This window comes from Diabrotica undecimpunctata, chromosome 7, assembly GCF_040954645.1.
Source record: "Diabrotica undecimpunctata isolate CICGRU chromosome 7, icDiaUnde3, whole genome shotgun sequence".
NCBI lineage: Eukaryota > Metazoa > Arthropoda > Insecta > Coleoptera > Chrysomelidae > Diabrotica > Diabrotica undecimpunctata.
Genome location: NC_092809.1, coordinates 20,579,157 through 20,596,647, shown reverse-complemented (window position 1 = coordinate 20,596,647; position 17,491 = coordinate 20,579,157). Strand labels below are relative to the sequence as shown.

At 32.9% G+C, this 17,491-nt stretch overlaps 1 protein-coding gene and 3 non-coding genes across 9 annotated transcripts in view; all 4 read right to left on the bottom strand.

The window, feature by feature from the left end:
- twin (CCR4-NOT transcription complex subunit 6-like twin) overlaps nt 1–17,491 on the bottom strand; it is a 479,580-nt gene that overhangs the window by 279,481 nt on the left and 182,608 nt on the right. The gene's annotated exons all lie outside the window — the stretch shown is intronic.
- Nucleotides 1,827–1,989, bottom strand: LOC140447072 (U1 spliceosomal RNA). Its single transcript, XR_011951571.1, has one exon. It is a non-coding gene; the product is annotated as a U1 spliceosomal RNA (small nuclear RNA).
- LOC140447071 (U1 spliceosomal RNA) lies at nt 3,118–3,280 on the bottom strand. Its single transcript, XR_011951570.1, has one exon. It is a non-coding gene; the product is annotated as a U1 spliceosomal RNA (small nuclear RNA).
- LOC140447070 (U1 spliceosomal RNA) lies at nt 4,448–4,610 on the bottom strand. Its single transcript, XR_011951569.1, has one exon. It is a non-coding gene; the product is annotated as a U1 spliceosomal RNA (small nuclear RNA).

Here is a 17,491-nt window from a genome sequence, read left to right as displayed (position 1 = left end):
AGTAATTATACCTAATTACTTGTACCCAGCCGAAATATTTATTCAGCTACACGGTAGCTGATACCACACGAAGGTATTTCTAGTAAAACCAGAAAGAGAGTAGTAACAAAAATATGGTATCAGATGTGTTATCTGTGATTGTACTTGCATGAAAAGTTTCACGAATATCGTCTTTTTTCACATTCATTTCATAGTATCGGTAGAACATGTTGCAAAAAATTTAAGTAGGTTTCTTCAATATGATGATTGCCAATCTACAAAACCTTTAATTTGAGTTAAATCGCCTTGATGACTCGTTGGTAATGGTAAGGATGTAATAGTTGTTCCGTAAATATCTTATGAACAATGTTTTTAGAAATGCCAACCGTTTTAGCCACAGTGTGTGTCTTATTCTTGGATTATTACTGACTATACGCAAGAGCGCAACGTTGCCGGCTGTCTTTGCACTCAGCCCGTCTCTTAAAGGAATGCACTATTTTCCAGGAGGACCCTTTATATACAGACAAATTAATTTTAGTTTTCCCAAATATATTCGATATATTATAAAATTTTGCACATTTAATAGCATACAACCAATAGTTCAGCAACCGCAGGCAGTAAATGGGAATCAAATATTGAACTCAACTGCAATCAACTATAAACCATAACACACACTCGACAGTGTTCAATATTAGCATTCATATTTTAATTGCTGCCCCACAATAGCAATTGAACTTTAATTGACATTGCAGCTGGTTCAAATGTAAATGCATTTATCTTGGATTTTATTAAATTGGAAGTTTGATATAAAATTGTTTTCCTTAAACAAAACAGACTCAAAAATATTTTTCTCGATATTGGATTCGAGCCATAGTTGATGAAAATTCATTCTATAAATAACAGATGGAAATTACTGTTTTTATAAATTTTCCCACATTCATAATAACAGATGTTATGAATTTATAAAAATACAATAAGCGTAATATTTAAATGCACGGAGTAGCCTTCGCAGCAAAACAGAATTGTTTTTTTTTTTTTAATTTACAAATTACAAATTTACTGTGTTTTAATATCGCTCATTGACGATGAAGATGTGTTGAATATATCTCATTTACGTTAGTCCTTGGCATTATATATTACGGTAATACATTTTATATTCGTTTATGTTACATACAACAGAATAACTATTAAAATATCGTAAAAGTTTACGGAAAAAATTAATCTTGATCTTAACGGTATTTTTCAAGTTGGGCAAATATACTAGAGTAAGGTCTTGTTTATGCAGTGGATACGTTCCACAGAAAAATGTTTTTGTCAATAACCTATTAAGAACAATTTTGTGCATTTTTTATGTACAAAATTGATGTTTTTCTCTTTTGAAACAGTGTGATACCACAGCATAAGGTGTGATGATACTATAAAGATTCTAGTGCTCGCTAATTCAACCAAATCACCTCGTTTCCTCGTTAACAAAGATGTCACAGAATACACCAACCCAACTGGTTGGGTTAGTGTATTCTGTGATAATGTTAACAGCATAGATAAGAAAGCATTTGGTACGTCATCCAAAATCTATTTTACGAATTTCAATAATTTTATACTAAATGTATAAAATGAAATATATAATTTTGATTTACGTTTGACTTGACTACAAGAAAATCAAAATTATTACAAACATACTATACCAACACTCTCATTCATACCACAAAATACACCCATGAATACACCAGTTGGGTGATATATTCTGTGCTCATACCAATAACACAGTACAGACAGTTGTTATTTATACTGTCCAATAATATTAAAATATGTAAATAAAAATAAATATTATGTTTTCATTATTTAACACCGGGACAGCGCGTACGCAGTCCCGACTACCAAAAATTACGCGCCCGAGTTATCCGCATTAGGGATAATCGCAGGGGTCAACCCAACCGAAGTGCAATGGGAGGGCCTCACCCTGGGGGAACCGCCTTGTTGATCACGGTAACCCCTACGCCAGGTAAGTATGCTGTCTGGTTGTCAACCTTGAGACTGTGTGTTCGATTTCAATAATAGCTTGAGCAGTCTGTTACTGGCACCATCTAGTGGGAAACAGTGTGAACTTATTACAGTGTTCATGTTTTTACGTCGTTAAACGTAAACTGACTTTGAAACATGTAAATCCAATTTGCAATGACTGTAACACTATTCAGGCTTAATTTTATTAACTTTTTTTACCATCTCTTATATTTTTTTATGGTAAGTCTTAATGAAATAATGTTTTATTTTTGTTTAACACAGTTCTTGAAAATTGATGTTATGTTCTAATTTTAAATTAATTGTAATTTGTTTAGTAAAAAAGAGAATAAATCAAACTATAACAAAAATGTGTGGACTATTTTTTGTGCTACGTAAATAAACATTTTAAATAAACAAAATAAATCAATAATAATAAGTAATGTTAAAAAAACTAAAAACAATAGATTAATTTATTTAGAATTAAATAAAATGCATCCAGAGGACTATTTTTATGACAGGTGTAGTAGACCGTGTGCGAATACTGATACACAAATACCTTGCAGAACTTATATTCGCTTATATCTTTTTGTCAATAACCTATTGAGAACAATTTTGTGCATTTTTTATGTACAAAATAATGTTTTTTTCTTTTGAAACAGTGTAATACCACAGCATAAGGGAACAACATTTGTATAATGCTGTGGTGATACTAATCGCAATTCTAGTGCTCGCTAATTCAACCAAATCACCTCGTTTCCTCGTTAACAAAGATAATGTCACAGAATACACCAACCCAACTGGTTGGGTTAGTGTATTCTGTGATAATGTTAACAGAATAGATAAGAAAGCATTTGGTACGTCATTCAAAATCTATTTTACAGATTTTTGATAGTTTAATACTAAATGTGTAAAATGAAATATATCATTTACGTTTGACTACAAGAAAATCAAAATTATTACAAACATAACCATACCAACACTCTCATTCATACCACAAAATACACCCATGAATACACCAGTTGGGTGGTGTATTCTGTGCTCATACCAATAACACAGGATAGACAGTTGTTATTTATACTGTGCCAATAATATTAAAATATGTAAATAAAAATAAATATTATGTTTTCATTATTTAACACCGGGACAGCGCGTACGCAGTCCCGACTACCAAAAATTACGCGCCCGAGTTATCCGCATTAGGGATAATCGCAGGGGTCAACCCAACCGAAGTGCAATGGGAGGGCCTCACCCTGGGGGAACCGCCTTGTTGATCACGGTAACCCCTACGCCAGGTAAGTATGCTCTCTGGTTGTTGACCTTGAGACTGTGTGTTCGATTTCAATAATAGCTTGAGCAGTCTGTTACTAGCACCATCTAGTGGGAAACAGTGTAAACTTAGTACAGTGTTCATGTTTTTACGTTCTTAAACGTAAACTGACTTTGAAACATGTAAATCCAATTTGCAATGACTCTAACAATATTCCGGCTTAATTTTATTAACTTTTTTTACCATCTCTTATATTTTTTTTATGGTAAGTCTTAATGAAATAATGTTTTATTTTTGTTTAAGACAGTTCTTGAAAATTGATGTTCTGTTCTAATTTTAAATTAATTGTAATTTGTTTAGTAAAAAAGAGAATAAATCAAACTATTACAAAAATTTGTGGACTATTTTTTGTGCTACGTAAATAAACATTTTAAATAAACAAAATAAATCAATAATAATAAGTAATGTTAAAAAAACTAAAAACAATAGATTAATTTATTTAGATTTAAATAAAATGCATCCAGAGGACTATTTTTATGACAGGTGTAGTAGACCGTGTGCGACTACTGATACACAAATACCTTGCAGAACTTATATTCGCTTATATCTTTTTGTCAATAACCTATTGAGAACAATTTTGTGCATTTTTTATGTACAAAATTAATGTTTTTCTCTTTTGAAACAGTGTAATACCACAGCATAAGAGAACATTTGTATAATGCTGTGGTGATACTAATCGCAATTCTAGTGCTCGCTAATTCAACCAAATCACCTCGTTTCCTCGTTAACAAAGATAATGTCACAGAATACACTAACCCAACTGGTTGGGTTAATGTATTCTGTGATAATGTTAACAGAATAGATAAGAAAGCATTTGGTACGTCATCCAAAATCTATTTTACGAATTTTAATAGTTTTATACTAAATGTATAAAATGAAATATATAATTTACGTTTGAGTACAAGAAAATCAAAATTATTACAAATATACCATACCAACACTCTCATTCATACCACAGAATACACCAGTTGGGTGGTGTATTCTGTGCTCATACCAATAACACAGTACAGACAGTTGTTATTTATACTGTGCCAATAATATTTAAAAACCTGTATTGTATACCGGAACTGGACCTGGACAAAATCTGAAAATTTTTAAAATATGTAAATAAAAATAAATATTATGTTTTGATTATTTAACACCGGGACAGCGCGTACGCAGTCCCGACTACCAAAAATTACGCGCCCGAGTTATCCGCATTAGGGATAATCGCAGGGGTCAACCCAACCGAAGTGCAATGGGAGGGCCTCACCCTGGGGGAACCGCCTTGTTGATCACGGTAACCCCTACGCCAGGTAAGTATGCTTTCTGGTTGTCGACCTTGTGACCGTGTGTTCGATTTCAATAATAGCTTGAGCAGTCTGTTACTAGCACCATCTAGTGAGAAACAGTGTAAATTTATTACAGTGTTCATGTTTTTACGTCCTTACACGTAAACTGACTTTGAAACATGTAAATCCAATTTGCAATGACTGTTACAATATTCCGGCTTAATTTTATTAACTTTTTTTACCATTAATTACTATTTAAATGGAAATAAGCCACAATTAAAGGTTAATACGTTTATTGACGTTTCAATTTCCACTTCGGAAATCGTTCTCAAAATACAAACATTAGTTTTTTAAAATCACTAATGTTTGTATTTTGAGAACGATTTCCGAAGTGGAAATTGAAACGTCAATAAACGTATTTTAACTTTTAATTGTGGCTTATTCTCATTTAAATAGTAATTAATTTAAAATGCCACAAGAAAATAGCTTCAGAAGAATATTTTTTTTACCATCTCTTATATTTTTTTTATGGTAAGACTTAATGAAATAATGTTTTATTTTTGTTTAACACAGTTCTTGAAAATTGATGTTATGTTCTAATTTTAAATTAATTGTAATTTGTTTAGTAAAAAAGAGAATAAATCAAACTATTACAAACATTTGTGGGCTATTTTTTGTGCTACGTAAATAAACATTTTAAATAAACAAAATAAATCAAGAATAATAAGTATTGTTAAAAAAACTAAAAACAATAGATTAATTTATTTAGATTTAAATAAAATGCATCCAGAGGACTATTTTTATGACCGGTGTAGTAGACCGTGCGCGACTACTGATACACAAAATTAAACTGCGTCTACTGAAATGTTAAGGATGGTCATAGAGTCTTACAAAGTTACTCTTCATATTTGAAAGAAATCTATTTAATTTGGAATCAACAGGTCTTCTTATAATAATGCTTTTTTTTTCAGAAGAAGTTCTAATGTACTGAAATTTGGTACATATTATGTTCATCGCGATAATAAGAATAACCCTGTTAATTTGGGACAGACTTTAATGCTATTTTGTCTTGAAGGGAAGTCCTAGAGTCTTCAAACTTCGTCAGAGTTTACAGTTGGTGAAAGAAAGAACCCTATGAAATTTAGAATCAACAGCGATTCATTTTTAAGAGCTTTTTAAAGATCTTTTTATTTAAGAACTTTTTAAGCCACAGTAAATTAGGAATAATCATCTTTCCTATTACATAAATTTTGATCAGTAGATTATATGGTGAGACGTTTCTATTTCTTAGTAAATTTGTTACATCTTATTTAAAACGTAAATAATTATAATAATGAAATACAAAAGTTACCCTGAAAATAATCTGTAGGAGTCGAATAAACAATGAGACAAAAAAATCTAATATCTGGTGCTCTTACCAAGGGCAAGAGATCATAATCTCACATAAAGTAACTCTCGTATCTACGTGACGTAACGTAATAAACTATTATTACCAGAAGATAAAACTTAACGAACAGTTTAATTATTAGTTGCGTCTGGACTTTATTGTGCTTGTCGAAGAAGTTCCATAACATCTCTTTCGAGCTCACTAGTGATAAATCGCTGAGATTAATAAACAATCCGTCAGAGAGTAATAAGATATGCCATTTAAATTACCTCTATATGTGGAAGCAAACGCTTAATTAAAAGATAAGATGAGACTTTTATAAAATGAAGATTTTAGGTCTAAGGATAAAATATATAAAAACTAATGATTCTATTACACACGGAAATAATCCCGGACTCCAGGATAATGTATGCAAAGCAATGATTGGTTATTAATTATAAGTAAAGATATCAACTTAAAAAGGGATAATTCCCGGCTGTATACCATATAGTTAAAAATTCGAATATCGAAGTAAAACACTTCTGTTGTAAGTGGTATAATTAATTATAATTAAATTTAAAAATCCAAAAGGATTAAGTTCAGAACGTTTTCGGACTAATCAGTCCACCGTCAATGAACTTTGTAGTACGTAAAATAAACTCAAAAACAAACAGTGGTTGGGTTTACATGGATTAAATCATACTTGAAACTATTAAATTATAAGGCAGTATGCCGGTGTAATTGGATTGCCAAATAGGTCAGACCACAATATAAACAGTTCAGCGTTATATGCTAGGATATTAGTATGTCTTAAAATAGGGGAACCAACCTCATTGACTTCTCTGCCAGTAGTTCCTTCAAGCCATACGTAAGAACAAGTTTTATTACATAACATCTACCTGCACATACGCTTATTTAATATTGAATAGCTTCTGGGTACAAACGATTTTCAGTGTTCAGGCACGTTTACATGTATCCAGTAGCTAGACCAGTCTGTGGCACGCCAGTTCCTACTTGGCAAAGTCAGTCGTTTGTTTTACTCTTTACAGGTACGCCAGCGACTGGAACGAGGTGTCTAAAACCGCTGGCGCAGGGTTAATAGACCAGCTCTCTATTCGAGACAGCTCTGGACTGGCGCAAAAAAGTGTTTACATGAAATCACTACTATGCCAGCGCTGCCATGTCAGTGCGACTGGTGCCAGTTACTGGATACGTGTAAACCTGCCTTTCCTTACTGTAAACATCAGTATCACAAGAATAAGTAGATTGACAAGAAACCATACTTTAATTCGTTAAATTCAGGGCCCCAACCAACTTAAAGTGAATATTGAGTACCAACAAGGAATTACATAATACAGGGATACTTTTCACGCTAAGGTGCCTTTCATAGCGACTTTAGTACAACACAAAACAGGCAAAGGCTAGGAGGTAAATATACAACATAAGGATAGACAGAGGGAGAAGGAACAAAGCTAGATTCATACATTCACATTACACATTCCATCCTAAATTTTTCATTTAGTTAAGCCTAATATTAAGACGAGAGATATATAAAATAGAAGATTGACTCCGAAAAAGACTACTTCTTCTTTTATCAGATTTTCCAATGGATACTTAATAGCAGCATCATTATATCTGCACCCGAACATCCAATTATTGATATTGTCAATTGTCACTGTTATCATTACAATCGCAAAGTTCTGTTTCACTTAAATTAAATCTATGAAGATAGGCTTTCACAGCAGCATGATAACAAGGCATCTAACAAACATTAAATATACTTTTCTATTGGGATGACTTCTTGCAACAAAAGGCGCAGTAGGTAAAACAGGGTGAACTTTTGTATATAGATTGTTACTTCTGTTACAGAAAGCATTCCATTCAATTTCTCAGTTTTCTTTTAATTCTTGTTTACGCAGCGAGACTAAATTACTTCTATTGAGCCAACTAGTTTCTAATCCTTTTGAAGCCGCTTCTCTAGCAAAATAATCTGCTTTGGTGTTACCCGAGATACCAGCATGTCCCTTTACCCAAATGAAAGAGACTGAATTATTTCTTTTAAGTAACTTTCATTGACTTTCTAAAATTTTGACGATAATACTGTGTTTGTATATATGCTTATGCGAATTATCTAAACCAGACAACGCAGATTTTGAATCCGACAGGATTACTATTTGTTGATCAGATATTTTCTTCTTAATAGTCCATTCCAGAGCTTAATATATTGCAAACAGTTCTGCCGAATAAATGGAACATTGTTGATTTAATTTAAACATAATGTGTTCTTGATTGTTTTAGATATATACCGCACAACCAACTCCTAAAATGGATTTTGACCCATCTCCTATATGGCTTATCAAATTTGGCAAGTTGTTTCTGAAGTTGAATGGCGTTGTTATCATCAAAAACAGGGAAATAACTTTGGTTTGGGAATAAAGAATATTGAAATTTGATGGGAGGAAGATTTCTAAATGGTAAGAAACATTAGGAAATGCTATAGCTAAAGTTGGAAAATTTTTGTTATGCCATATTTGTCAACTAAGTTAACATACATGTCGGATATTTTTTGCAATAGGTCGGTTTGGTTATTACCTTGGTATTTAAGGATAAACATTTCACCTATAAAAAGATGTAAGGGGGTTCCATACATTCGGCTAATAGATTTTCAGGAGGTGTAGATTTTAAGTGCCCCTACAATCAAACGCAGAGCTTTGTACTGGATTCGGTCTCATTTTTTAAGTCTAGTATTTGTAGCAGACCCATATAAAAAGTGATCATAGTCAAGAATTGAGCTGGTATAAATAGTTGTGCCCATCTTATATTCATTTTAATAAGTGACACCAAGGTGAACCAGAGAAAACTATTTAAAGATCTTTTGATATAATATTAAAGAAAAAAAAGAACTTGAATTATATAATAAAATAATATATTCTATAATACCTAATGTTTATTATTTTTTATAATAAGAATTAAACAAGAATGAATATGCGGAAATAGATAAGTAACGTGTGTAACAGATATTTTATCGATCTAGTTCGAAGTTTCACATAAATATCTACTAAAAATTGTGTTAACATATTAGCTAAACCGTTGAACATATGAGAAATCAGCACCGTTACTCCCTGCTGCAGTCTATATTACAAGGTAAAGTCAAAGGTAAGCGGGGACCCGGTAGAAGGAGAATATCATGGCTGCGGAATTTAAGAACATGGTTTAAGAAAACCTCAACGGAGCTGTTTCGAGCCGCAGCGAGCAAGGTCATGATTGCCAATATGATTTCTAACATCCGAAACGGATAGGAACCAGAAGAAGAAGAATTAGCTAAACACAAACTGTCAAATGATATCAGGTGGTTTGGACGACTTCTGATTATAATCGTATTTCTAATATTTACATTAAAATTTCTTCTTCTTCTTTTTACGTCCTTTGCGGTCTTTACTACTCTATTTGTTGTCATTCGGCATCCTACTCTTCTATTTCTTACCCAGTTCTTGATGTTCTCCATCTTGCATCTACATCGTATATCTGTACTTCTAGCTCTGTCCCATCGTGTCATCATCAATTTTTCTAAGTGTTTTCATCTCTGCTGTTTCTAACATCCTTTTTGTCCTCTCGATGTCAGGTCGTGTTTCTGCCCCGTATGTCATTATTGGTCTGACGACACTGCCTGGGGTGATTGCGGGATGGATTGAGTAGCTCTGCGGTTACCACAGCTGGTCCCAATTCCGGATAAAATGTGGAGAGTGATTGGTCAGGTTAGCAACCTACCAATCGTAAAAACGAATATTGCTCAAAGAAACAATGTACAGCCTCGGAACCGGATTGATACTATGAAGACGGCCACGGCAAGAAATAAGGACATTGAAATTTATAGGTAGAAAAGGTCCAACCCACTAAAAAAGTAATTATTTTTATAATTTTTAGTTTATCATGAAGCGTTGGAATAATTCAAACTACTTAGCACGTTTCAACCGTTATTTTAAGAAGGTTTGAAATCAATTAATGTTTTTGATTTGAAACTTGAATTTATTATTCATATTAAAAATCTCAGTTATGCATGATTGTAGGTCAGATCTTTGACGATTTTATTATAAACAGATATCGTTTTCGCTTGGAAGGTTTCTGCACATTACAGAATCAGAAATTTTGTGCTCGCTGGTATTAAAATCTCATTTTAGACAATTTGCAGGTTGGACGTTTTCTGCAAAACTACGTTCACATTATTTTCGATAAAAAACTTATCTTTTCGTTGTTTACTGACACCAAATTTGCTAACAAAATCCTGCAATAAAATCATTGAAGTACTCAACATTATTTTTATTTATGTTCGATTGCTATCACAGAAACCTCATTAAAATTCTAAGTTGTGGCGTTGAACCTGCTGGAAAGCATACATTATCGTCTTTTTGTAGCTTTGACATTGAATAACGACAATGAGATCATATAAGTACAGCAGAAGGTCAAAACAATTTTAGACAACTGTAAGTGATTCTGAACGATAGGCTGATAATTATTATCAGTGGTGGATTTTTGGTGTAAGAATGTAAGAAACAAATCATATCTTCAGATATATGTTTTAAGAAGAAGAAAAATAAAAATAAAACAACAAAGAGCATCGAATAATGTTTAACGAAACTTTACAAAAAAATATACAAATATAGTTGCTACTAATCTTTTTGTTGCTACTCTTATATAGTGAAAGCTTGAATTAGGACAGCTTTTTTTCTGTCGATTGATAGCATTAAAATATTAAATAAAATCTACAATATCTGCCAAGTAATAATATGTCAAAAAAATAGATATCTGATAATCAGAGAGTTATTGCAAAGTTAACGAAGACTCAATAAAAGACCTATATAAGCGAAGATTGGACCAAAAACTAGAAGAGTTTCGGTACGAATCATTAGAACAAACATACGAACACATAAAAACCTGCATGAAGACAGCAGCCCTACAAGCTCTTGGAGAAGTGGACCAAAAATACACCCACCAAACTACGAAATTAACCGAAGACACACTAACATGCATAAAAGAGAAAAAAGAACTCCATATAAAATACCTGAACACAAAAAACTATGAGGACTTGGAACTATACAGAAAAAAAAATAAAGAAGTGAAAAGAAAAGTGGCAAATGAAAAAAATGAAAGATGGGAAAAAACATGCACAGAGATAGAACAGCACATAGGAGGAACGAGAAATTCAGAGTCATGGCGCATCTTAAAGTCGCTCCAAAGAAATAAGACAGAGAACATCAAGATCGGTCAAATCAAAGAAAACGAATGGCAAAAATACTATAAAAAATTGCTAACCGAAGACCGCCCCGAATTCAAACAATCAGAAATAGACGGAATAGAAATCTACACACATGACGAAATCGAATTAAGCCTAGCTGAGGTAAAAAGAACGATCAAAACTCTAAAGAACAAAAAAGCAGAAGGTCTCGGTGGAATACCAAATGAATTGATAAAAAACGGATCGAAAAGTTATTCCGTATGATACATAAAATGTTTGAGAGAGCACTGAATGGAGAAGACTTACCGGCAGAATGGACCCAAGCATATATGACATCAATATACAAGAAAGGAAATAGAAAAAACTGCGAAATCTATCGGGGAATCAGCATTATATCGTCTATAGGCAGACTGTATGGAAAGACCATAAAGGAAAAATTAGAAATATATATACAAGATAAAATCGGAGAAGACCAGGCAGGTTTCACAGCGGGGAAAGCATGCTTAGATCACATTTACACGGTCGAACAACTAATAGAAAAAAGAATGGCCAAAAATAGATCGGTCCATCTGGCTTTTGTTGATCTTAAGAAGGCATATGACTTAATACCTAGAACCAAGCTATGGGAAGCAATGGAAGACATCGAAGTTCCACGAAGATTAATAAACGCGGTAAAAGCACTCTACAAGAATAACGAAGTAGCTATCAAAACGGGCAATAGAATATGCAGTCCATTTAAGACGACAAAGGGACTACTACAGGGTTGCTCCACATCCCTCACTCTGTTCAAAATATTCCTGGAAAAAACCCTGAAACCATGGAAAACAAAGTGCGAAGGAATGGGTATACCAGTAAGGAACGAATATCTATATACGCTAAGTTTTGCCGACGACCAAATAGTGATCGCACAAGACGATGATGACCTCAGTTTTATGATGAGAAAACTGGAGCGGGAATATACAAAGAATGGGATGGAAATAAACCTAAAGAAAACTGAATACCTTACAACGGAGAATACAGAAATAAAACAGCTGGAAATAGACGAAGGTAAACAAATCAAAGGAACAGACAAGTATAAGTATTTAGGTTTCATAATATCAAACAAAGGAACAACGGAGGAAGATATAAAAAATAGACTAGGACAAACAAGAGACTGCATACGAAAATTGAACCCGGTACTATGGGATAAGAACATCAGCATGAAAACAAAGAAAAAATATATAATACCATGACAAGAAGTATCCTCACTTATGGGTGTGAAAATTGGACAATAAATAAGAAAACCAAAAACAAAATAAGAGCAACAGAGATGGAATTCCTAAGGAGAAGCTGCAGAGTAACAAGAAGAGATAGAATAAATAACATGGAGATTAAGAGGAGAATGGGAATGAACTCCGACATAATAGACTACATCGAACACAAGAGGTTAACCTGGTACGGACATGTCAGAAGAGCAGACCAAAATCGGTGGATAAATAGAAACTAACAGAGTGGAGCCCGATAGGAAGAAGAAAGAGAGGCAGACCCCGAAGATCTTTCAGAGATGAAGTGGACGAAGCAATGAGTAGAAGAAACCTACAGGAAGGGGACTGGCTAAACAGGAAAAATTGGAGAAAACGGTTGAGTGAAGGAATACAGTGAAAACTGTGGAAATCCTTGTATATATATATGCAAAGTTAACAGTGCCTGCGTTGCACTATTTACACTGTGCTATGTCGACAGTTTTGACATACGGCTGACACATCACAAATAGAGATATTGCTTGAGCTTATACATACTTTGTTGCGTTATTTACGTTGTTTATGTTTTCTTTTCATTTGTTCGCAAAATATTGAAAATGGATCATGATTTAGAAGCACTTATTTTAGCAAATGCTCATGATGATGATGTAGAGTTCATCATTTTAAATAACATTGTGGGAGAACATGTATTACATCCACAAAATCAAGAATTTAATTTAGAAAACATGTTGCAAGCAGATGTAAAAATAAATTTTAGGTTTAACAAACAAGATATTCCTACATTTTCAAGAGCTTTACGTCTACCAGATTTTATTCGTACCAATACTAGAAACTCTATTTGCATTCTACATTACTTGAGTGATGAGAAGGCTTGCATATCCCAGCAGGCTTAAAGATCTTCAGCTTTTATTCAATTTGTCACCTCAATCATTATCTCAAATTATTAATTATATTGTTGCATTATGCTACTGTCTGATGTACTCATTTTAGAAAATTATTACTAATAAACTTGGTTTAGATGAAAGACAAATAACATACATAACCTGAGAAAGAAAATAGCGCAACGAATTCCGCACAGCGTAACGGCTCACCTAATAACGGCAGGCCGTATTTTCAATAACGCAGCGTAAGCCAAATATCACATCTGCGCATGCTCTACTGTCAAAATAACGCGTGCTGTAATACAGCAAGTGCAAAATTGGCTCTGCAATATCTCTCTAATCACAGCATATGACCAAGGCGGATATCATGGTTGCATAATTTGGACTAGTTTGATTCTATTATCATCCAAGTATTCGATAAATTGTTAGAAGACTAGTAGCTAAACTAATAATAAGACTGCTGGACTGCTGGGTAAGTAGAAGTTGTCACAACGCATTCATTTATTGTTAATCCGCTCCTGTATACTGTGTTGCGAATGTTAACGTAATTGCACGTACGTTTGACTAACCTTGAACTTGTTATATAAGAAATTCAATACAGAGGGTTACTATTTTTCCATTCATATTTATGACAACATTACTCGTCCGTAGGAAGAAAATTTTGATGCTACGACTAGACGTCTATGGGATGCGCCAACGTAACATTTTGTAGCTAATAGACATAAATGTCGAGCTATACCCAAAATACGATAGAAGGCGTTAAAGACGCTGGTTGTGGTTAAAATTGGCAATTTATATATTTGATTATATTGATTTATTGCTGCTGTTTTTGAATAATATGTTTAAATTATCATACATTAAGTGGTATCTAAAAATATGCATGTACATAAAAGGAACTTACCATAAAGATATTCTTAGTAAATTCTTACCTGCAATAAAAAAACAAAATTAGAAAACAGTAAATTTATTACATTATTTTCTAATGCTACTATATTGTAGTATATTGTACAATTCAGGATTAACATTCGTTATAATGGTCTACATAAGTATGGTACCGATTAGTTCCGGATATGAGCGACCATCATAACAATTTACACTTTATTGCTATACGAAAAAAATCCATGGTTACCATATTAAACCAAATTCTCAGATTTTTAAGCCAGAAAAGTAAGTAGTCTTCTTCATGGTTAAATATTGCAGGAAAATTTTGTCTGTAAAACATACTGAAGCAACTCTCTGGCTATTCGTTTCTCATAACATGACCCAGAAATTCCAGCTGAAATGTTCTAATTGTGTTCAAAATCTCGCAGTCTTTTCTCACGGTTGTATATTGATATGATCAACTCAAGAGATTCTCGGAATGTGGCCGTAGATGATAAGTCATGTCAAATGCTTCCAGTTCATAGATGAAAGGAAAGAACTGTGTAAAAAGATGGATGAGGACGTCTGTGGTCAGAGATGCAGGAGCGCCATGGGCAAGTTTCATGCACGAAATGCCTATGCCTATGGACAAGAACCTCGAGGTAACACGAAAACATTTCTCGTACGGCAGATGGCATGTAGTATGAATGAACGGGGGAGCGGGCCGTACCCTGTACCATGGATAAATTAGTCGACGCATTGGGCTCACTCAAGACCACCTACCTGAGGCGGTTTATTTTTTTATTAATTGAATTGTTAATTCGTATTTTTTTATTTTATTTTTTGATTTTTTTTATTAATTATTATTATTGTTCTGAAGCTATTTTCTTCATGGCATTTTAAAGTACTATTTTATTGGGAATAAGTCACAATTGAAGGTTAAAATAAGTTTATTGACGTTTCAATTTCCACTTCGGAAATATAGTATATGAAAATTCATATAAGAAACAAAGAATTATACATTTAAATAAATATAATATTCTTTTAGAACAAAACAGTATACATACTTTAGATAACCTCAATAGAAATAATGACATATTAGCGACAGTTCTATCAAATAGACATTTAAATGCAACGGAGAGTTTAATACTGTCAAAGGGTCTAAACTTTGCCATTACTCATCCATCTATTCCAAAATTAGACATAATTAGCTCAGGGGAAAAAATATTTCAATGTTTACCAATCCACGAAAAGCAAGAATACAGTGTATTATGTTAACTTGAATTGTAAAAAAATAAAAAAATTGAACAAAACATTAGCAAAGAGGAACTAAAGGCTATAAGAACTTAAAAAAATGACGACTCCATAATCATCCTACCAGCAGACAAGGGGAATGCAGCTGTGATAATGGATAAAATTTAATATGAAAACAAAATTAAAGATCTAATAACAAACGGATCTTATACAAAATCAACAAAGGATCCAACACAGCCTTTTGTAATAAAATAGGATTTGAAATATGAAAAATATGTTTGATTGAGAGCTAAGGGATGCTTAGCACTGTCACCAATATAGGATTGAAGCTAAGGGATGCTTAGCACTGTCACCACTGAAATATCCCCTGTGTTTAAAGCAGATTTAGCTGTCCGAGCGAATTTGAGGCATACTGGTCCACTAGTTCGAATAGGTCGTGATTTCGCCCTCGCGGATTTACAAGAGGGTAGGAAGAAAAACAGGATAGGGGCTGAAGGGTACTCCGATGCAGGCCCTGTAAAGAGTCAGAGGCTATGGGCTCTGAATGTGTTCCCTTCTTGTCTCTATCTAACGGTAAAATAAAACAAGCCACTTTCAACTTACTGTATAATTAACAAATCGTAATTTTACATCTACTACACAAAACGTACAATGCTATTAGTGGTTATTATTGTTTGCGAAGGGAGACGAGAAGAGATTTTACTAAGGGAATTTAAAGGCGGACAACCTTTTCGCTGATTATGCCATCTATTCCATGTGTCAAACTGGATCACGCCATGTAAAACTTCTTAGTCAGCTCAATTCTTATCACTTGTTTAACAATTCGTACTTTGTATTATTTTCCAACAAGGTCTAAAGTGTCGTAATTTTTTAAACATTCAGGCTTATGTTAACTAGGTCAATTATTGTTATTCTTTGTTTTTTTAATTTGAAATGTATACGTTAAACTGTGTCGAATTTATTCTTTATTAATTTGGAATATATAATAATTACTTAAATAATTATTACTCTTTTCTAGGCTACCTACCCCTTATTTCTTCCTTCTTTATTCCCTTGCTATGTTTACATTACACTTTGGAAAACAGAATATATAGAACTTTATTAAAGTTTAAAGATTGTTTAACAAGTTATGAAAGAAGATTAATTACACCTCATTACAGTAAGAGCCCTCATTTTTATAGAGTACCGAAAGTTCATAAAACGAATATACCGCTTAGATCCATTTGTATTACCATGAATTCTCCTTGTAGTGAACTATCAAAATTTTTATTAAATATACAACCATTTGCAAATAAAAATGACACATTTATGAAAAATACACAACATTTTTTAAATAAATTATCAAATATTGAATTTAATTCAAATAATATGTTGGTAAGTTTTGACATAAATAGTCTATTTACGAATGTGCCATTAGATAAGACTTTAAATATAGTCAAGACAAAATTAGAGAGTGATGATACATTGGCAATTAGAATAACACTAAACATATCAGCTATAATAGAGTTATTAACATTATGTACTAATAATACATATTTTCACTAAATAATGAATTCTATAAACAAAATTTTGGTCTAGCAATGGGCTCTAGTTTCTCACCATTATTAGCCGATATATTTATGGAGGATTTTGAATCAATTATTATTTCTACACAAAATTTAAAACCCACAGTATAGTGGAGATATGTAGATGATGTGTTCTCAATATGGCCTCATGGATCAGAGTTGTTGGACACATTCCTGAATGATGTAAACGATAAAGAAGAGACAATAACATTTACCATGGATAAGGAATATAATAACACACTATCTTTCTTGGATGTTTTAATCTCTAAGAACGATACTGGATATGAGACTAAGGTCTATAGAAAACCAACAAATACCAAGAGATATTTACATTTAAAAATGAAATCATTAAATCCTTATACGATAGAGCCAAAATTGCTTGTTCTAACAAAAATTCGTTCTTAGAGGAAAAAAATTTATTAACACCTGTTATATTAAAAAATTATTATCCTTTTTATAAATAAGGAATTTTCAACAATCGACCGAATAGAACAGAACAACTTAGAACGAGA